This window comes from Hypanus sabinus, chromosome 2 (genome assembly GCF_030144855.1).
Source record: "Hypanus sabinus isolate sHypSab1 chromosome 2, sHypSab1.hap1, whole genome shotgun sequence".
NCBI classification, from domain to species: Eukaryota; Metazoa; Chordata; class Chondrichthyes; order Myliobatiformes; family Dasyatidae; genus Hypanus; species Hypanus sabinus.
Window position 1 is genome coordinate 157,109,564 of NC_082707.1, and position 23,551 is coordinate 157,133,114.

At 39.8% G+C, this 23,551-nt stretch overlaps 1 protein-coding gene across 4 annotated transcripts in view; it reads right to left on the minus strand.

Moving 5' to 3' along the window:
* LOC132385391 (E3 ubiquitin-protein ligase pellino homolog 2) overlaps window positions 1–23,551 on the minus strand; it is a 153,372-nt gene that overhangs the window by 60,049 nt on the left and 69,772 nt on the right. The window lies entirely within an intron of this gene.

Consider the following 23,551-nt stretch of genomic DNA (forward strand, 5'->3'; position numbering starts at 1 on the left):
TGCGGCCAGGGCTGGTCGGCGGGAGGCCGCGTCCCTCGGGACCTGAGCGGGAGCCTTTGGGGGGGCGCGTCGGCAGCTGTCGGCTCCGCGCGCTCCGATTCGCCGCGGCAGATGTCGGCGCCCTGCCATCCCCTGCCACTGACTGTCGCCTGCTGCTGTCGCTGATGGTCAAAAGGAGCATAGATTTATATGTTAACGGCAAAGCTTACTGAACCTCGGTCCCGGAGCCATGCTGGCACTGCCAGACCCAGGGAAAACAAGGACTTCGCTGTTTCAAAACCTCTCCCATCAAGGCACGTCAGTAAAGCCACAGAAAGCACAATGTACCGGCTGTGGCACACGAAACTCTATTCACTGTTATTTAATCTTAATATTAGGGGGGTTTGGGACTTGTTAAAGGCATCCTCCACATACACAATGCTGATTAATTGGTTTAGTACGATTGCATAAATGATATGGTAATAAATCTTTTCTGGCATCATGGAATTATCGTTTCAAAGGATATGCCAGAGATTAAAAGAGACGGTATTAATGTTAAACAATGTAGACATTTTGTATTCTGTGAAAGCCTGAGGTTCAGCTGTTGCCAAACCACACAAAAAATGCTCACTTCGTAAGTTATGTGAGCCGAACACTGGAACTGTAAATGCTCCTCGACCTATCACGTATATTAAATGGTCCTTTTAATCTATTTTGAGGGTGAATTTCAAATAAGTTCATCAAACTGCAAAGACATAACGTTAGACATTAGTTGCCAAATCCTGACTTCCTTTTAAATTGTGAAGCTAATGTTGAAACGAGTAAAAAGGGAAGACAGAAATTTCGGAACTAGTGACTAAATGACAAGAGCTATCCGATTTCAAACGTGGGAAGGGAAGACGGGAAGAAATAAGGGGCTTTGGTGTTCTAGCCTAACGTCTTCTGGCCAAAATGTATGGCTAAAACTGTGGACTTTTACAAATAAAGTATGCTGTATTATGAGAAGGAAAGAAAATCCAATCTAGAGATAAAGATCTACGGAAAAATGATGAAACGATCTGGTAACCAGCTCACAATTGCATATCTACCGAAGTAGAGGTGCCGCAGGAGCTGGAAGAGGAGCTATGTGCCATTTGGTACTATCAGCAGTAGCCCTGGGGCTGTATCCAATTTTTAAGCCAAATTGGCAGACCTTACAGATGGTGTTGGAAGGCATACTTAAACCATAATTACCCTTACAATTGGCCTAGACAGTTGCTTGTCCTTTTTCATGGTGTTCTCTGTAAGCAAGATACAACCCTTCCTCAGGCAAAATCATCACCACATAGCCTCATTGTGAGCTGTCTTCCAACATGTGAAACTGATGCCCTACCTTGATTTTTTTTTGAGAGCATCTTTAAAACATTTCTTTTGGACTCCCTCTTTCTTTTATTCCATTCATATCAGGCATATGCACACAGTATCTACTCAGTTTATACAAGTTAATCAGGATTTTAGCACTGAAACAGTCACCATCTGTGAATTCATTGACATTAGTGTTGCAATAAGAAAACAGGAAATAAAACAGGAGTAGCAATATTTCCCACAGTGTCTCATTTATATATAAAAATCTATCCAAAATTATGTCAGTGATGCTTTGAAAAGTGTTCCAGTTGTTTTCTGTAGATCCCCAAGTCTCATAGCTATAGAGAAGAGTTAGGATTAATATTGCTTTGTAAACTAAAGGACTTGTATGCATTCTAATGTCATTGATATTGAACACAGTATGAAAAAGATTACCAAACAAAAGACTGGCATAATGGATATTGGATTAGTGAATCAAATTGAGACTGAAATATATGTTCAACCATGATATTATTGAATATCAGAGGTGGCATGACTAGTCAAATGGTGTACTCCTGCTTCTATATTCTGCCAAGTTAGACAGTTTCCAGTTTCTTATAATCAATGTAGAACTTCCCTGATGATTAACTACAAAGAAAGCTGCTGCAGAACTTTGCCATGGTGAAATGGCAGAACAGACTCCATGGGCCAAATGGCCCAATTCTGTTCCTATGTCTTATGGCTACGTCAATGTTGAGGGTTAGTGCAAGGCTGCTGTAAGCTGCAAAGGAGTAGTTAATGGCCATTTGCAGGTTCTCCTTCAAATGTGCAACTCAGTCACAATCATCTGCTTACAGGGTTGATTATTGTGCCTGATGTTCAGTTCTAAAAGGGAGGTGAGAAAGATTACCATCGTTGAATGCTAACCACCCCCCCAACCATGCCAGATAGTCTTGGATTAATATTTTCATTGCTGTTTGAAAAATGAAGAGGATGGCTGTAAAAGACTGGTATTATCATTTACTAACTTTATTGTTAGGATGGGCAGAGAAGCACAGCAGAATGCAACTGCTTAAGATGCACATTAGTTGCTGATTTATTTGTAGTAAGAAGACATCTCTGATTCTGTCTCCTTGATGAGCCATTCCTTCTATAATCATTGCAAGGTAGGAATTGCTGAGGAATGGTGGCATATTGGTTGGTACTGTCAATCAGCACAAACTGGCCCTATCCTTTTTATATTATTGTTCAAAGTAAATTTATTATCAAAGTACAGACAAGTCACTATATAGAACCCTGAGATTCATTTTCTTGCAGACACAGTAAATACCAGAAACACAAGAGTCAATTGAAGGCCATGCCCAATAGCGTGGACAACAACCAATGAGCAAAAAAGAAACACAAACTGCAAATGCAAAAAAAAAAGAAAATAAATAAGAAAGCAAGAAGTATCGGGATCATGAGATAAAGAGTCCTTGAAAAGTCCATTTCAGTGATGGAGCAAGTGAAGTTATCCCCTCTTGTTCAAGATCCTGATGGTTCAGGGGTAATAACTGTTACTGAACTTGGTTCTGGAGATCCTGAGGCTCCTGTACTTTCTTCCTGAAGGCTGTACTGGATCATTGAAATATTAAATTAATATGACACAAAAGCTTTATGAATTAATTTATTTCTCTGATACAGTCACTGACATGTCACATTGACAGAGTACTTTTAAATGTGAAGGTGAATTGCTGAATATGTAGAAATAAGCCATTGGTGCATCTGACTGGGAATGTTTTATTAGCAATAAGAATAGGAATATCCACTTAACATACTTGTAGAAAATATAAATAGCCTGTAAAATTTAGACCAGAGAAACACTATTATCCTGGTTGTTGCAATTGATCTGAAAATTCAGTACTTTCATTTGCATTACACAAATGATAGTAATTACATTATCGTACAACAAAACTATTTTTGTGCCGGGGAAGAATTAGTAACAATGCATTCTTTAAAGAATATCAGCAAGCCAGCCTTTGTTTTGTTTCATAAAGCTCAATGGTTTTATTTTTACAAATCATGGTAGTGTTACAACTTAAGAATGACAAGTAGAATATATTTGTAATAAAACATAACATTTCTCTATTGCATAAACATCACTAAAATAGTGATTTTTCCAACAGGACCAAAGTTACAAAATGCAAAATTAAATGAGAAGTGCTTATAATAAAAGTCTAATATAGCTGAACTTTCCTTACTATTTTTGCTGAATATGTAATCAGTATCTAAAATTTTCCTTACAATTTTTGCCAAACAGGATTTGCTGATAGTGATTACTTCCATGCAACTTGGAAGAAGAGGACAAGAAGCCTCCTAAGCTTGTCTGTTGCTGGGTCCTCAGGTGGCTGTAGAGGCATATCTGGGATCCATAATTTCTGGTGCAGTACTGTCAAGAGTAAATGGTAGCTGTGGTTGGTGGTTGAGTCTTTTGGTTTTTCATTCTCTCTTTTCACTGCTGCCGCTTGTTCTCTGCAGCACAGTGGAGATCACCCTCATGTAGTGCAGCTCCTTCTTGAACAGATTTCCTCCAGGTGCATCTACTGAGTGCTATGCCTTCCCAGTGTTTAGAGGTAATATTGAACTCCTTCCGATTGATTTTGATGCCATCTTTGAGGTGTTTCCTGATATAAAGCCAGCGAGAGAAAAAAAAATAGCAAAACCAGGTAATGTTAGAGACCTTACTGATCTTTACAACAGGATTCATTTAAATGAATCAATATTGATTCCATCCCACTGCCAGCCAAATTGACTGCCTGGTTGGCAGGAAAAACTAGCAATAGTAAGCAATTCAAAATTGGCATTTCTGTTCCTTCTGATGCACACACTTAAAACACATTGTTTTTAAACTTGGAAATAGATTAGAACTGCAGATGCTGGAAATCTGAAAAAAAGAAAATAAAATGCAGGAAACACTTAGCAAGTCAGAAAATACCTATGGAAAGAAAAACAGAATTCAGGTCAAAAACCCTTCATAGGGACTGGAAATAGAGAAAACAAGTTAATTTTATACAGGAAATTGAAGAGAAGGTCCAGGAAAGTTTTGAAACTTATCTGGACTTCTCCTGGTGGTCAGTTTGTTCCTCATGACCTCTTCATATGAAGTTGAGCAGGGTCAGGCAACAACATTATGGTTCTCCCGTTGTGTGGATAAAATGGACACAATACAGTGGCATCACAATCACGTATTAAGTTAGCCCACTCCTACTTTTAGCAGGATCCTCCTACAGGGCCTGTTTCGCCATTGTAAGTATCACACTGACTGAGAATGGAGTTGGATTTCTTCATTCTAATGCTTTAATAATAACTCCCACCATACCTGACCCATACCTGCTCAACTTTATAGGAAGTAGTTAATAGCAAATTAACCAAAAAATGCTGATTTTATTATTTCATTCACATTTGAAAGCTCTGGAGTTTGACCTGTAGCAGAAAATTGTTCAGGATTATAGCAGTTCTACTGTATATTAATTCTACACAGACCTATCATTTGATATATTCACTGTGAATTTAACTTTGGAACTGGAGTTGGTTTATTATTGTCACAAGATAGTGAAAAGTTTGTTTGCATACTGTTCATACAGATCACATTATTACATATGACATTGAGCTAGAACAAATTAAAACTATTAACGCAGAATGAAGTGCAACAGCAACAGAAAAAGTGCAGTGCAGGTAAACATTAAGGTGCAAGAACATAATGAGGTAAATTGTGAGGTCAAGTCTTATAACAGCAGGGTGGAAGCTGTCCTGGAAACTCGTGGTACACGCTTTCAGACTTTTGTATCTTTTGCATGATGGAAGAAGGAGAAGAGAGAATGTCTGGAGTAGGTGCAGTCCTTGATTATCCCAGCTGCTTTTCTGAGGCAGCAAGAGTAGACAGAGTCCACGGAGGGGAGGCCAGTTTCTGTGACGTGCTGAGCCATGTCCCCAACTCTCTGCCGTTTCTTGCAGTCACATGCAGAGCAGTTGCCATACAAAGCTCCTATGCATTCATATAGAATTCTTTCTATAGTGCACTGATCAAAATTGATAAGGGTCGACAGAGACCTGTAAAGTTTCTTCAGTGCCCCGAGGAAGTACAACCTTTGGTCAGATTTCTTGGCCATAGCATCTACATAGTTGGGCCAGGTCAGGCTATTGGTGATGTTCACTCCTGGGAACTTGCAGCTTTCAACTTCAACACTGTTGATGTAGATACAAGAATGTTCATATCCCCTTCCAGCAATCTATAGTCACCTCTCTCATTTTGTTAACATTGAGGAAAAAGGTTGTTGTCATGACACATTTTACTAGGTTCTCTCGCTGTTCTTTGAGATACGGCCCACTGCTGTGGTATTATTTATAAATTTGAAGTTAGAGCAGAATTTGGCCAGACAGTCATAAACGTACAGTGAGTAGACTAGGAGGATGAAAACATAAGCTTGGGGAGGGGGGCACCAGTGTTTGGAATAATTATGATTGAGGTGTTGCTGCTTATCCTCTCTGATTGCAGTTTGATGGTCAGGAATTCAAGGATCCTGTTGTAGAGGGAGGCATTGACTCCCAGGGTGCAGAGTTTGGTGATGAGTTTATCTTTTAGTCAGAGAAAATGAAGCTTTTCCAACTATTTCTGTGTTTCAATAAGTCATAAATGTTGCAGTAAGTCTTAAAATAATTATACAAGCACTGTATTTATTAACTATGCCATGGATGCGAAAGGAGGACGGTTGTGCATGGCTAGCAACCCAATCCCATAAAAACCTAGAGCTACAGAAACATAGGTAGAGGGTCCAGGTGGCCCATCCTTGGAAGAAGAAGGATCTTCCTCCTAGAAGATGGGCTACCTGGAACAATTTGAGGGACTCGCCCAGGAAAGAGGACTCCAATGAGCTGCTGTCAGTGGCCTATTAGTAAGGATGGTGGGCTAAAGAAGAAAAGGACTATTTATTAGACAATGTGCAAGCACTTGATTTTCCCTAAAGCACTTGATGTACCCTAAATTCACTTAACAGTTAATGGTTTTTACCAAAATTAAAGCTAATGACTTAATTGCAATCAGCTGAATGAATAAAACCAAACCTTGTTAAATTGCATTCAACTTACACAGAATGTAGAAATTAATGGTCCCTATTCCAAGGAAGAGCACACTACAGTTCTTAACTGTTGGTTCAGCATTTCACAAAAGTGATAATTTTTCTACATACTCCATTAGGTTTTATATGCTTTTGTACTAAGCAAACATTAGGTAGAGCAATATTTGCAAGATTTTGTTGGCAGAGACATCTTACTTTGGAGCTCATTAGAAGATCTTAAATGTCATTCTCAAAGGAAATCTGAGGTGAAGACAGAACTTTATAGGGTAGAATTACTACTGTGTTTTCATTAAATATTGCTTGTTATTTTTGATACAAAATCATCAGACATCTCAGCTTTGAATTTTTTCCCCAAATCAACACCATTTCACAATTGAAAAGGTTAGACTTAAATTATGAAAAAACAATCATGCATCTGAAGTACAAGCCATGACTTATTGGATGATATTTTGACTGGATAAAAATCTATTTACATCCTTCAACAAAAACAATAATACAGTAAAAATGAAATGACAACTTTCTGGCAGCAACAATTTAAAATTTTAGTTAAGGCAAAAAATGAAAGTCACAGGGAACCCCTGAAATGATAAGTCAATATACCACTGCTATTCTGAAAAGGCTGACTTCAACATCCAATGAAATATGAAGTTTTCAATGCCTACGAATATTAAAACAGGCAGGACAGATGTCTGGAGCTTGCTACTTCACGGTCACATTTTCTACATTACCACAGTGACATTTCAATAGTATTGCATTATCTTTAAAATGCTTACAAGTGTAATGGAAATTTAATTAATTTACAATCATATTTGGAATATAAAAATGATCATTGTTGTGTTCAGCTAACAGCATTCATTTTAGTTGCGCTTACTTTCAATGTCAATCCTCCCTCAATTGTTTTCTTCAGTTTGTATTTGACCTGAAGCCTGCAATTTTATTCATGTCGCATGTTTTTATCCATTTCATACTTTAAATTAAGGGCTTGTGAATTATAAAAGGTTATGCAATTGTGTTAACTAGGATAGTGCAATATGTTCTGACATGCTGAGTACTAACTACTCAAATTTCAGTGATTATGCATATCACTGGGTGAGGCACTACTTTGAAAAGAAAGAAAATATATTGGAGTGAGAATTTGTAATATTCTACCATTCTTTCTAGCAGAGTTCCAAATAACATAATTTTAAGCAAAGCTATAGTCCCTACTTTGTCAAGGACATGTCTAAAAAAACAGCTTTGGGGAACAACTTGGTTTAGAAAATGTCAAAAATATTTACCCTTCTGTTTATAGAAAATGACTTCCACCTCCCGAGTGGCCAGTTGTTCACCAACACGCTGCTCAATTCGATGACCTGGAGCAATGCAAGCTATTCATTTATGGCAGCCTTGCTTTGTTTGTCTTTCCAGCTGGCCTCATCATTGACCATCAGTAACACTTTAACTTCCCTTTCCCTTTTCCTTTTCTGCCTAGCTGTGATGTGTTCCAGTGTTATTCTAGCTTTCCCCAATCAAACTATTAATGGACTATTAATCAAATCCTTAATGGATTATAAAGAGTCTGAGGAAAATCCCAAGGGGTTTCACCTCTTCAAATGAAAAGTTATTTAAATTCTCAGCTGTTCTTTAAATTTTATATAATAATTATAAAATACCACACTTAAAGAAGTTGCACACTGCATTTCCTTCCCTAATTTTATCTGGTATTACTGACAGCTCCTGTATCCAGGATGTGTTCTATCGATATGAACCTGAGAGACGATGATTGAGAGTTTCTTTTAAGATAAGGAGGTCAATAGATACAGAACCAGGCAGGTAAATGCCGATTAGCTGCTCTTCTGTTCTGAATTAATTGAATGAATTAGGTTTAGGTGGCAAGGGAGGCAGGGTTGTTACCACTGGGCAAGGCATTGCACCTGCTTAGCGCCCCCCACCCTAAAATCAGGGTCACATGAATCCATGGGAGCAGGTGGTGCATATTACAAATCCTGGTTGTGCGACTACTGATGCCAGGCAGACAATACCTGAAGATTATTGATAATGGCTGGAGTCATGTCTTGTAAAGTCACTGCCCAGAAGGCAATGGCAAACCACTTCTGTAGAAAAATTTGGCGAGAACAATCACGGTCCTGAGACCATGATCGCCTACGTCATACGACACGGTTCATAATGATGATGATTATGATGAGGGTTAGAGTAAGTGAGGAAAGATTTAAGAGGGACACGAGCAGCAAGTTTTTCATGCAGAGGGTGATAATATTGTAGAATGAGCTGCCAGAGGAAGAGGTTGAGGCAGGTACCACGGCACCATTTCTGAAGTAGTTTGGATAGGTACAGAGAGAGCAAGTAAAAGCACATATAAAGAAAACTGATAATATGTGAGCAATGGTATAATTGGATCACCAGTGGCTGACGGCATGTAATAACTTCAGTTAATTCATTTTCCAGGCAGTCTTCATGAGTATAGCAGCAAATGCTTGAACTACTCTTGTGTGAGAAGGAAATCTAAATGAGCTATCCCTCATATACTTGTCACCTAGCAGATAACCAAATAGCAGACAGGTAATCTTATCCCCAAGGGACAAGTGATCCAGAGGAGGTGTGGAAAGGAAGTGGAAAAGAATTGGGAGCACAAACTAAATCAGATAGTGGGGGACGGAGGGCTACATTAAACAAAAATGTAGCACCAGCGCAAAGTTGTTGACGGCTAATACCGTGTAAAATAAGTATGAGCTGGTAATTTATTGTCCATTAGAAGAATGTATTGTTGGTTATAAAAATGTATGCACAGTAGGAAGAGCTCAGAAGACATTATAAATTAGTACCTGGAGAGCCCTAGATAATGACGTGCAGACAACCCAGGGAGCTGTTATGGCAGAAGGTAATCATGAGGAAAGGCGCTTTTTAATTGTTGCATTCTGTAACATTAATATCCATCCGATTACTTTGCATAAGTTATCGCTGCATTTTGAAGTTCTACAGACAGAGGAAAAGATGTATGTTCTTTTTCTTAGAAGGATTTCTTCTGGCACAGCCTCAGTAACTTCAAGACTATTGTCATGGTATTGTAATGTGAATTGAAAAAATAAGTGGGATTATTAATGCAAACTCTTGCAAAGAATTCTCCTCCTCAAACTTTTAAAAACAGTACTGGTACTCAAAGCCTACTAAACAAGGATGTCTTTGTAAATTAATGTAACAATGCAGGTTATTCAAAAGACATTTCATCTGTGCTCTAGTGCGGATATCTGTGTAAAAATACAACTGAATAAGTGAAAAGAGAACAATCATAGCTTTAGTGTTAGTGAGCTTATAGCTTTAGTATTAGTGAGCTTAGTTCAAAAGTAGCAGTTCATTGGCAGAAAGAGAGAATGGAATTTGTTTGAACTGAAACTATTTGGAAATGGGATTTAGCCCAGGAATCTGTACATGTTAAAATTACCCTGTATTAGAAAGGGCAATTTTAACATATACAGAGAAAATATTTACATCTACACTGATTTATCCTAGTTCTCAGAAGTGTTCCAAAATACTTCATAAGCAATTAAACAGCAATGAAATGAAAACCAGTTATTCTTGTTTTTTTTTGTTGGAATCTATCCCAAAATACTGAAGAAAGTAAAGGAGGAGATTGCTAGAAACTTGATGGAGATCTTTCTATCCTCTTTAGCCACAGGGGTGGTCCCAAATGATTGGAGAAAAGCCAATGTTGTTCCTTTGTTCAAAAAAATGCAGCGTGAACAAATTACAGGCCAGTGAGATTTATATCGGAGCTAGGGTAAATTTTGAAGGTTCGTAAAGGCAGGTTTTACTCACATTGAGAAAAATTCAAAGTTCAAGATGAATTTATTATCAAAGAACATATATGTCACCAATTATAACCCTGAGATTCATTTTCTTGCAGGCATACTCAATAAATCCTTGAAAGAATAATAACCATAATAGAATCAATGAAAGGCCACCCCAACATGGGTATTCAACTAGTGTGCAAAAGAGAACAAACTGTGAAAATAGGGGAAAAAATAGATAAATATGCAATAAATGTCTATAACATGAGATGAAGAATCCTTGAAACTGAGTCCATTTAAGCTGTGGGAGCATTTTGTTGATGGGGCAAGTGACTGAGTGAAGTTACCCCCTTTGGTTCAAGAGCTTATGGTTGAGGGGTAATAACTGTTCCTAAACCTGGTGGTGAGAGTCCTGAGACTTCTGTACCTTCTTCCTAATGGCAACAGCAAGAAGAGAGCATGTCATGGGAGTTGAAAGTCCTTATTATAGATGCTGCTCCCCAGCGAGATCATTTCATGTAGATGTACTCAACAGAGAGGAGGGCTTTACCTGTGACGGACTGGACTGTATCCACTACATTTTGTACGATTTTCCATGCAAGGGCATTGGTGTTTCCATACCAGGTCATAATGCAGCCAGTCTCTCCACCACACATCTATACAAGTTTGTCAAAGTTTTAAATGCCATGCCATTTCTTCGCAAACTCCTATGCAATTTGAGGCATTGCTGTGCTTTTTTCGTAATTGCACTTATGTGCTGGGTGGAGGGCAGGTCATCCAAAATAATAACACTTAGGTATTTGAAGTTGCTAACCCTCTTCTCCTCTGATTCTCAGATGCGGACTGGCTAGTGGACTTCTGGTTTCCTCCTCCTGAAGTCCACAATTAGCTTCTTGATCTTGCTAACATTGGAGTAAGATGTTGTCATTATGGCACCACTCAACCAGATTTCCAGTTCCCCTCCTATATGATTTTTCACCACCTTTGATTCGGCCAAGTTGTCAGCAAACTTGAATATGGCATTGGAGCTGTGCTTAGCTACACAGTCATAAGTGTAAAGCAATTACAGCAGGGGGCTAAGTATACAGTTTTATTCTGCGTTTGTGATGATGGAGATTGTGGAGGAGACGCTGTTGTCGACCTGAACTGACTACGGCTCGCAAGTGCGGAAATGGAGGATCCAATTGCACAAGGAGGTATTAAGGCCAAGCTCTTGAAGCTTATTGATCAGCTTAGAGGCGATGATGCTGTAGCAGAGCTGTAGTCAATAAAGTGCACCTTGATGTCGGCATCTTTGCTGGGTTGAGTGAAGAGCCAATGAGATGGCACCTGCTGTGGGCCTGTTGCTCCAGTAGGCAAACTAAAGAGAGTCCAAGTCACTTCTCAGGCAGGAATTGATATGCTTCATCACCAACCTCTCAAAAACACTTCACCACTGTGAATGTAAGTGCTGTTGGATGATAGTCATTGAGGCAGGTTACCACATTCTTCTTGGGCATTGGTATAACTGAAGCCTGCTTGAAGCAGTTGGGTATATCAGACTGCCAAAGTAAAAGGTTAAGAGACTCAATGAACACTTCTACCAGATGATCAGCACAAGTTTTTAGTTCTTGGCCAGGTACCCTCTCTCCACTGGATGTTTTTTGCAGGTTCACCCCCCTAAAGGCAGCTTGGACATCAGCCTGAAATCACAGGATCATCAGGGCCTGTGGGAGTTCATGATGGTGCCGCCACAGTTGAAGTGAGCATTAAAGACATTGAGCACATCTGGAAACAAAGCCTTGTTGTCACATATGTCCCTTGATTTAATTTTATACAAGGTGACAATATTTAAACTCTGCCACAACTGTCAAGCATACTTCACTGATTCAAGTTTAGTCCAGAATTGCCACTTCACCTATGAGATGGCTTTTCGGAGATCGTACCTGGACCTCTTGTAACTTTCTTGGTCACCAGACTTGAATACGTCTGATCTGGCCCTTAGCAGATTGCAGATCTCATGGTTCATCTCAGGCTTCTGGTTGGGGAAGACACTGATGACTTTGTGGGGATATACTTATCTACAACTGTTTTAATAAAGTACATGACAACCATAGTGCACTTATTCAGATTCACAGATGAGTCAAGCTCAGCCCAGTCCACCGACTCAAAGCAATCCTCTATCTCCTGTGACCACATCTTTATCCTAACCTCTAGAACTTTGCTCTTTTACCGCTGCCTATATGCAGGTATCCAAATGATCAGATTTACCAAACTACGGTCTGGGCATATTACGGTAGCCATTCCTCATCTTCATATAACAGTGCTCTAGTGTGTTGGGACCTCTGGTGCTAAAAGTTATATGCGATTGTAATTGGGCAGGGTTTTCTTCAAACAAGCCTGGTTGAAGACCTCGACTATGATTTGAAATCCAATGGGATAGACTGTTTCTAGTTTGGAGATGGCATCATGCAATATCTCAAGCACTTGATTACAGTCAGCTGCTGTCAGGATTATGGAGGAGAATTCGCCAGGTAAAAAACATGGACTTCTTAGGGAAAGTCAACATAGTTTTGTGCAGGGGAGGTCCTGTCTCACAAATTTGACTGAGTTTTTTAAGGAATGACAAAGATGGGACAGTGAACGTTATCTAAGAGACGTCAGTAATGCTTTTGACAGAAGCTCATGATAGACTCATCTAGAAAATTAAGTTACATGAGTTTACAAAATTAACAGTCATAGCAGGCAGAGGATAATAGAGGGCTGTTTCTCTGACTACAGGTCTGTGACCAGCAGTTTTCTGCAACTATCAATTTATGACATCTCTTATCTGTAATACATATTAATGATTTGGATGAAAATTTTGGTAGAATGATAAGCAAGTTTGCATATGACATGGAAATTGGTAGAGCTGTGGATAGCAGGGAAGGTTATCAAAAGGATACAACAGGATATACAGTGCCTATAAAAATATTCACCCTTCCCTTGGAAGCTTTCATGTTTTATTGCTTTACAACATTGAATCATGGTGGATTTAATTTGACTTATTTGACATTGATCAACAGAAAAGTCTCTTTTGTGTCAAATTGAAAAAACTTCTACAAATTGGCCTAAATTTATTACAATTATTAAACACAGAATAATTGATTACTTAATTACTCACCCCCTTCAAGTCAATATTTAATAGATACACCTTTAGCAGCAGTTGCAGCTTTGAGTCTGTGAATTTGACTTTGAATTTATTTAAATCTTACATCCATCCCACAATGTGAGGGAGTAAAAATCTTTGCATTATGACACCGTCGCAATGTACAGCCATGTGAAGTTATATGTCTAATGGCCTGTAGAAAGAAACCGTCCCATAGCCTGTTGGTCCTGGCTTTAATGCTGCAGTAGTGTTTGCCAGATGGAAGCAGCTGAAACAGTTTATGGTTGGGGTGACTGGTGTCCCCGGTGATCTTCCAGGCCTTATTTGTGCACCTGTTGCTACAAATTTCCTCAATGGAGGGAAGTTCACATCCGTAGATGCATTGGGCTGTTGGTTCCACTCTCTGCAGTGCTCAGCGACCAAAGTTGGTGCAGTTCCTGTACCAGGCGGTGATACAGCCAGTCAAGATGCTCTTGGTGGTGCCCCTGTAGAAGGTCTTGACAGTTTGGGGGCCAATGCCAAACTTCTTCAGTCGCCTGAGATGGAAGAGACGCTGTTCTGCTTTGATTTTGCCACAAAACCGGTGTGTACAGTCCAGCTGAGATCTTTGGAGACATGTATACCTAAGAACTTGGAACTACTCTCCCTCTCAAATGCAGTCCCATTGATGTTGATTGGGCCAAGCCCGTCTCAGTTTCTCTGTAATCCACAATCAGCTCCTTTGTTTTTTGGACATTGAGGAAGAGTTTGTTATCTTGGCACCACTGTGTCAGGGTGTCAACCTCTCCTCTACAGGCTGTCTCATCACTGCTGGAAATAAGGCTGATCAATGTTGTGTCATCTGCGAATTTGATCAGCACATTGAAGCCGCGTGTGGCAACACTGTTGTGGGTGTAAAGGGAGTAGAGGGGATTCAAGACACAACCCTAAGGGGTACCTGAGTTGAGGGTCAGGGGGCAAGGGTGCGGGAGCACATCCTTACCACCTGTTGGTGATGCATTAGGAAGACTAGGATCCAGCTACACAAGGTGGGATGCAGGCTGAGATCTCTGAGCTTCCTGTCAGTAAAGTCTGACTGATGAAGTACCCAGATAACGGTTGTATGCACACTCTCCCATCTCAACAAATGAAGCTTGTAACTCCTCCAGAGCTGTCATAGCTGTTTTGGTGGCCTTCCTCATTAGTCCCCTTCTTGCACGGTCACTCAGTTTTTTGAGGACGGCCTGCTCTAGGCAGATTTACAGCTGTGCCATATTCTTTCCATGTCCTGATGATCGACTTAACTATACGCCAGGGAATATTCAGTGACTTGGAAATTTTCTTGTATCCATCTCCTGACTTGTGCATTTCAATAATCTTTTCGTGAAGTTGCCTGGAGTGTCCTTTTGTCTTCGTGGTGTAGTTTTTGCCAAGAGACTGACTCACCTGCAGTTGGACCTTCTAGTTGTTTGTATTTTTACTACAATCAATTGAAACACCTTGACTGCACACAGGTAATCTCCAGTTAACTAATTACATGACTGATGAAACCAATTGGCTGCACCAGTGATGATTTGGTGTGTCATATTAAAGGAGGTGAATACTTATGCAATCAATTACTTTGTGTTTGATATCACCTTTTAGAGACCTCTTTTCAATTTGACACAAAAGAATCTTTTTCTGTTGATCAGTGTCAAAATGAGCCAAATTAAATCCACTGTGATTCAATGTCGTAAAACCATAAAACATGAATACTTTTTATAGGCACCCATAGATCATCTGGAAACCTGGATGCAGCAATAGCAGATAGCATGAGGTCAAGTGCAAGAGGAAAGGATACAGGAGCTTTCATGCACACAGGAATTTGGGGTGTACGTCAATAGTTTAGTGAAAGTGGCAATTCAAGTGGAAAGGGTAGTAAAGAATGCATATAGCATGCTCATCATCAGTCAGGGTGTTGGGTATAACAGTTGGGAAGTCATAATGCAGCTATATCAAAAAACTACTGTTCGGCCACATTCTGGAAAGATGTGGAGGCTTTGGGGAGTGTGTAGAACAGATTTTTCAGGATGTTAGAGATCTTTAGCTATGAGATTGGACAAGGTTGGTTTGTTTTTGCTAGATTGTTGTAGGCAGAGGTGAGACCTGATAATATATAAAACTATTAGAAGCATATATAGGATAGTCAAAAACTCCACCCCCCCCCCCCCCCAAAGTGGAGAGGTTAAATATCAGAGCTCAGAATTTTAAGGTGAGAAGGGGAAAGTTTAAATGTGTGAGACAAGGTTTGTTTTACTCAATTTTCTAAGGGCCTGGATCTGCTATCACTGGAAGCTGATATGATAGCAACATTTAAGAAGCATTTAGACAAACGTAATGAAAAGAGATTAAAGGGATCAGACCTTGTGCAGGGATTAGTTTGGATTGGCCACATGGTTGACATGGACATGATGAGCCAAACGGCTTGTTCCTGTGGTGTACTGTTCTACATATGTCAATTGAGGGAGAAATACTGGGCCAGAATACTACACAATTCCATTTTCCCCTGATCTTTCTTAAGATCTATAACTATATAGATCTGCTAAAAGACTAGTCTTAAAAGCAAAGACTCCCTGGCTTTCCACTGCAAATCATGGTCAATTAATCACGTTTCCTTGGAAGAAGAGGAAGACTCATTCTCTTTACTGTCATTAACTCCCAGTGCCCAGCCAGTCAATACCAGTAAATGAATGCTTAGCTGGATTGCACCCACCAATCATCCATTGTTTCATATTTTAACTTCCTTGAACAATGCTCTCACAGTTTCACTCTCAAATTATGTTGGCGCGTGGCCTAGTGGGTAAGGCATCAGACTAGTAACCTGAAGGTCACTGGTTTGAGCCTCAGCTGAGGCAGTGTGTTTGTGTCTTTGAATAAAAAACTTAACAACACATTGCTGTGCGACGACACCGGTGCCAAGCTGTTTGGGTCCTAGTGCCCTTCCCTTGGACAACATCGGTGGCTTGGAGAGGGGAAGGCTTGCAGCATGGGCAACTGCTGGTCTCCCATACAACCCTGCCCAAGCCTGCGCCTGGAAACCTTCCAAGGTGCAAATCCATGGTCTCACGAGACTAACGGATGCCTATATTACTCTCAAATCTCCACTCTTTGAGTCACAACAGCAAGGCTGTTGTCAATCTTTTAACACTTCCTCAATACTCCTTTTAATCCATTTCTCCTGCCTAGATCTCTCACTGTCTTCTCACTGAATGCTTCTCCCACCAAAATCCAATACTTCACTCAGCAAAAAATCAAACTGCAGGAGGTATTCAATAGGTCAGGCAGCATCTACAATTGTCAATGCTTCAAGAATGTTCTCAAATTTCACCCATTCACTCCAAAAACTGTGGAATGTAGTAAACAGCTAATCTCATCATTCATCATCACACTTGGCTAGGACAAGACCGATTCAAATACCAACATACAGATCATAAGACATCCAAAACACCCCTTTGCCCCACAATGTTCAAAGTACTAATTACATATACCATATACAACCTTGAGATTCAGCTCCTTGCAGGCAGCCACAATACAAAGAAACACAATCGAATCCACGAGAAACCACACACAACCCAATGTGCAAAAAATTAAATCATGCAAAAATAAAAAAGGTAAACATAAAGCATGAACTGCAGAGACCCTGAAAGCGAGTCCACAGCTGTGCAGTCAGTTCAGCACTGAGGCGAGTGAAGCCGGTCCAGGAGCCCGATGGCCACGGGACAACAACTACACCTCAAGCTGGTGGCATGGGACCCAAGACTCTCACACCACCCGCCCAACAGTAGTAGTGAGAAGAGCAGGAAACAGGTGAGAGCCAGGCAGTTGGGAAGACTCAAGTGAGGGATCTTGGCTGCCATGGAGTAGTGAACTGAACACTGGTTCATTTTCCGCTCTCGGCCTCGAAACTTTCATCTTTTTAATCTGACTTGGCACTTAAATTGCCAAAACATCAATTTGTTTTCCACTCTCAGGCTTCAACACCTTAATCTGGCCTGAAGTCCATTCCAGCAATGGCTGCCGTGGTGATGGCCATACCTGCATTCTCAAAAGCCCAGTTCACCAAATCCTTCAGGGGATCGTAAAAATGCCTTCAGGAGATCATTGAAAAGTACATTTCTTAAATGGAAATTACAGGTTGTTGTAGTCCAGAAGTAGTATATTATAAACTAATATTAAAAGTAGTATATTATAAACTAATATTAAAAGTAGTATATTATAAACTAATGAAACTGATCCTCTCTGGTCCATATCCCTTCATTCTCTGCATGTTCATGTGCCCATCTAAGAGCTTTTTAAATTGCTCCATAGCATTTGCCTCTGGCTGCACATTTCACAACTCATTCTCCTTAGCCAACTTGTCCAAGGTTACACACTGCAGGACATGAACAATCAAAATGTCCTTTCCTTCACAAGTGAACCCTCCCCTTCCCCCAACCATTAGCCTTCAAAAACAAGTGCAAACAGTTGAGGTTCTTTATCATTTAGATACATGGCGTACCCAGACACCATCTCCTAAACTTTCATTCTGTTCCCTAATCATCCTGCCTCTGCAATTTCTTTATCTACCAAGCCAACTTGATGTCTGAAAGTTTTCAGCTTCTACTATTGGTTATCATTCCTGGACAGCACCCGGCCAATCAATCGGACCTGCTGATCGTGACTTTTGCCAGTAGTATGAATGTGTGGTTTGTGAGCTGCTCCGAGAAATAATAAATTATTACAACAATTCAAAATTCAAGTCGAGTCAAAATTGTTTAACGTCATTTTCTGTACACAAGAGAAAAAACACAAAAGATAGAGAACACAATAATTTTAAAAACACAATATAAATACATGTGGTTAGCTTATATACACAGATTGATTGTATGTCCATAACGGGACACTAAGCTGTACATAAGGAGACCGACAGGATATAATAAAGTAGTGGTGAAGTTGATGGGTAGAGGTGTTGATCAGCCTTACTGCTTGGGAAAACTAACAGTTTTAAAGTCTGGTGGTACTGGCGTGTATGCTATGTAGCCTCCTCCCTAATGGGAGTGAGGCAAAATAGTCCACAAGCAGAGTGGCTGGGATCCTCCATGATGTTACTGGCCCTTTTCCAGCATCCTTTTGTATATATGCCCTTGATGGCAGGTAGGCTGGTGCTGGGGCTGCATTGGGCAGTATTGACCAACTTTTGTCGAGTGTTCCTGTCCACCACAGTGCCGTTTCAACACCAAACAGTGAAGCAGCTTTTCAGGATGCTCTCTACAATGCATTTGTAGAATGACACAAGTACGGTTGTGCAAAGTCTAGCTCTGTTCAGCCTCCTCAGAAAGTCCGGGCATTTGTAAGCTTTCCTGGCTAACTCTTTAATCAAACCCTAGACATTATAAACATCAGAGGAGTTTGTGACATCAAAATGATGAAACTGTGAGGTTACAAAAGCATGAATAATATCATAAATAATGGATGGAAGTTAAACATAGAGGCAAACAGTATTTCGAATTGATAGCAAAGGATCGAAAAGCAGCATATCAGAATCAGGAGGATATAGGATTTCTGAAAAACACCCAAATGAAATGGTATAGTTTCAGTTGCCAAGCGTATGGTGGGTGAGAATAATAGCTGGTGCTACATGCTTTGAACATAAGTGACTTTACGTCATGAAAGGGAATGCCCATTGTGGCATCCAAAAGCTCCTAATTAAGTTAAGGATTTTCACCTTCCTCTGGAATTGGATCACTGCATCTTGAGATTTATTGTTGATGAGCAGCTATCCTAAAAATTTACCTTTTATTATGTTGGACTTGCATTTACTATTTATATTAATTTTTTTGTTAAAACTGCACATGCTGGAAATCTGAAACAAACAGAAAATACTGTAAAACATTAAGTTAGGCAGCAATTAAAATTATTTGTTTTACTGTATTTTCCACACCCATTGCTATATTATACTCTTGCAGTAGCATTTTTGTTGTTATTACTGCATTTACTTACATATCTAACTTAATGCACAAAATTTACTGAATTTACTCACACTATCTCTATAGGTAGATATATTATTTATTGCTGATAGTATAAGCAGCATAATGACACGCACCAGGACAGCTTTGACATCCTGAGTTGGGATCAAAGAGTCAGCCCATTTAAGTGAAGAATGACATGGTACAATATAGTAAAATTCTGTTAATCCTGCAATCTCAGGTCATTGGTGATGCTGGAACAGCAGGTGTTCCAGACAATTGGATGTTATTGCTATTAAGGGAGCACAGCAAACAGTCCATTGAGATTCAAGGACATGTGGGAAACATGGCATCATAGTGCTTAAAGACAGCGTTGGAAAGAGAGACAGGTAAATTTAAAGGGAGAGTGAAAAAACATTACTCAGTGAGCCAGATGCCAGAGCATTGCGAAATCTGAATAAGCAGATAGTGAATTGTCATGAGCTTTACTGTAATGGATTATTAGAATCGACCAAAGGTTAATTTCTAGACCATTAATTACATGAACCAACAAAGTTAAGAAGTCTCTTCAGTAGAAATACAAAAACCCCACACACAGAACAAAGCTATTTCAAGTGTTAAGGACATCCCTCGGATTCCTCTGATCGAGAAAGGGTCTACGAAATTTTCTAGTTAGTAAAAATACGATTCTCTGAGCTACAGTTTATTTTATAATTATGAAGGAATGATAAGCATGATAAATTTGAAGAACTCTGATGCAAATAGAACACTATATGGTACAGTTTTACCTATTGATGTGAATTCCTGCTTCTTAGTAACAAGGGTAACCCATAAAGTTCCTACATTAAATTCAAATTTAATGAAAACCTATCAAAATCCAGGCAGAACAAGAGCAGGGTGCAGAACAAAAATTAATATGAGAGCTTATATATGAATTTAACTTCCTTATGCAAGAGTATTAATTTGTGCAATGATTTTACTTGTAAGAGAATTATTGTGTGTGTGTGTGTGTGTGTGTGTGTGTGTGTGTGTGTGTGTGTGTGTATACATATGTTTACTCACACACGTACATAAGAGAATGAATTGTGAGAGTTAGCATGAATGTATATTACACTGCATGTATGTGGGCACATGTGCAAATTTACACAAAGATTTCACCTCATCAGCTAAAACTAAAAGAAAAAAGTTATGGAAATAGAAGTAAGGGAATATAAACCTCATTTATGTCCTTTTTTTAAAACCGTGAATTTCCATGGCTATTATGAAGAAGTTTTGGCAGCCGACCAAAAGAACCCCCACAGAAATTCACTGTCATTTGTTTGAGCTCCAGCTGTTACAGTAAAGCTGACACAAAGTAAATCTGCCATAAATCCACCATTTCCAGGCTCTGTTTGGCAGCTGTCAGTGATAGACAGGTAATGTGCACTAAATATATTTCATGTCAGTGTGAATTTCATACAAACTCAGAGCGTGTTAAAGGAATAAATTAATTAATTATTCTGCTCTACTCCTTTGTTGTTGAATAAAACACAAATTCAATAGTCACACCAATAAGGTCATTATGGTTTACCCTTTACTTTTCATTGCCAAAGAACTGCCAATTCATACCAGTAAGACTGTGCCATATAGGATTCCACTTTATTCAGAGTTTTTCAAAATTAAATTGTTTATCATTCCTTCATAATTATTATGTTTTAAACATATACAATAAACCCAAGTGTGAAATTAAACATTTGCTTAGGTCTGCCGGTGTGAATCACAGAATCATGTACTAAATCGTATTGTTGGATTCTTGGACAGGAACCAGATACTGCAGTGGCACTACAAGGGGTCGACGCTGCATTGCCATCAAAAAGGCAGTGCAGTACACAGTTATTTCAGGCAAAAGAGCCACAATGCTTCATTGAGTGTATGCAAACAAATACTTCCATAGAAATGGGCTGGTGTCAGGTGCTGTGACCTTTATTTCTTGCCGGCTTTGGGAATTATGATGCTCAGAAGATATAGGTTTCACTGAGCCTGATGGGAAGGTATTGCACTGATTTCTTGGTGTGGTCCTGGATCATCATTTAAGCATCACCAAGCTGTTGCTAAGCTATGGGAGAGGTCAGCTTGGCAGAAAACATGTTCCCTCCCCCCCCCCCCCATGAGATTTCCGACAGAGGAAATAAAGCAGAAATCTAAGGCATATGGTTCTGCTTTGAATTCCTGTCTCCCCTCCTTCAACTGCAGTAGAATCCTTTATTTCACACACCATGGAATCTGGATAATTTTAGTGGAAATCATGCTTTAGAGAACTTATTCAATTCCCTTTGAAGACTACACCTAAACTTGTATCCACTACTTTACTGCACTTCATTTGTGATCCTTTGTTTCATTCAAGAACTTATCCTCATTGTACCCGTTTTTATCAATCATCCCACATTTATGGACTTCGGCTACCAATCCATCAGTGATAAAGTTCAAAGTAAATTTATTCTGTTACGTACCCTGTAACTGGGTGTCAGACCAGCAAAGACAGAAGAATCCGTTGGAGTCTGGTGGTACCAAACTAAAGGTGATTATTAGTAAACTGCACAATACAATATCAAAAATGCAAATATACATATATAACAAGTTAGCAGTAATAAACCTAAAAGTGTAGGAATAATAATAATCAATGATAAACAAGCTCTATCGATGTCTAGGGGTAAATGAATTGTCATAGGAAAGTATAGAGTTCAGTTCATAAATGCTGAGGTGGTTATGGTTGTTGTATTGAAATCGTTGGAGAGAGAGAGAGAGGTAACAGCAACAGCTACAGCAGGCAAACTTTCCGTTGCTTTCTTAGTCCGTCATATCGTTGTGGTCATTCAGTTATGACCCCTCTGTTCTTCAGCTCAACCGTTCTTCTGTGGTGGACTCGTCACTCTGGCATGAGTGGACACACACACAAGTCCCCACCGGCCCTACTGTAACACTGTGAGCTTTACTGACCGATCTCCTGATTTGGTCTCCGAAACCCCCACCTTTCTGTGGGTTCCCAACACTCAGTGTCCACAGGCGTGTCTGAAGGGTGTCTCTCCAGACCTGTCTATTATCCCCACTCACGGGGTCTCAGCTATCCATCAACTCTGAATGACCACGTCCATCAAATTAGGCCACTCCTGCCATCTCCTGAGGAATGTTAACAAGCAAAGTAAAGTCCTTGTAGTGGAAGGAAAATAATCCAGGAAGAGTCAAAATACGGTAAATCAACAGTCTCTCTCCCCCTCTTATCTGTAGCAGATGTTCTTGCCTGGGCTTTATCTCTCTCTCAATAGCAGCATAGCAACAGCAATAGTTTGTAGTTCTCGGGGGGGGGGGGGTGGGAATGGTTAACTCTGCACCCCATCGGGTCTGTTCATCACTCATAACAATTCAAAGTACATATATATCACAATAGACAATCCTGAGATTCATATGATTGTGGGAATACTCAGTAAGTTTGAGAAACATATCAGAGTCAATGAAAGACCAATCCAACAGGGCAGACAAACAACCAATGTGCAAAAGACAATAAACAGTGCAAATACAAAAGAGGAAAAATAAAAATAAATTTAATAAACAATAAGTATCGAGAACAGAAGACGAAGAGTTCTTGAAAGTGTGCCCTTGGGCTGTGAGAACAATTCAGTGATGGCGCAAGTGAAGTTGAGCAAAATTATCCCCATTCAAGGACCTGATGGTGGAGGGGCAATAACTGTTCCTAAACCTGGTAGTGTGAATCCTGACACTCACGTACCTTCTTCCTAATGGCAACAACGGGGAGGGGGGGGGGGGTCACTGATGATGGATGCTGCTTTCCCACAACAGTGCTCCATATCGATGTGCTCAGTGCAGGGAAGGGTTTTACCCATGATGGATCAGGCCAGATCCAGTACTTTTTGTGGAAATTTCTGTTTAAGAACATTGGTGATTCCATACTATAGCGTGATGCAACCAGTCAATATACACCCCACCACACACCTATAGAAGCTGGTCGAAGTATTAGATGTCATGCCGAATCTTTGTAAACCTCCAAGGAAGTAGAGATATTGAAGTACTTTCTTCATAATTACACTTAAGTGCCGGGCCCAAGTCAGGTCCTGTTAAATTATAGCACTGAGGTATTTAAAGTTGCCGACCCACTCCACCTTTGATCCTCCAATGAGGGTTGGCTCATGGACCTTTGATCTCCTCCAGCTGAAGTTAATAATCAACTCCTTGGTTTTGCTACATGGAGTGAGAGGTTATTATTGT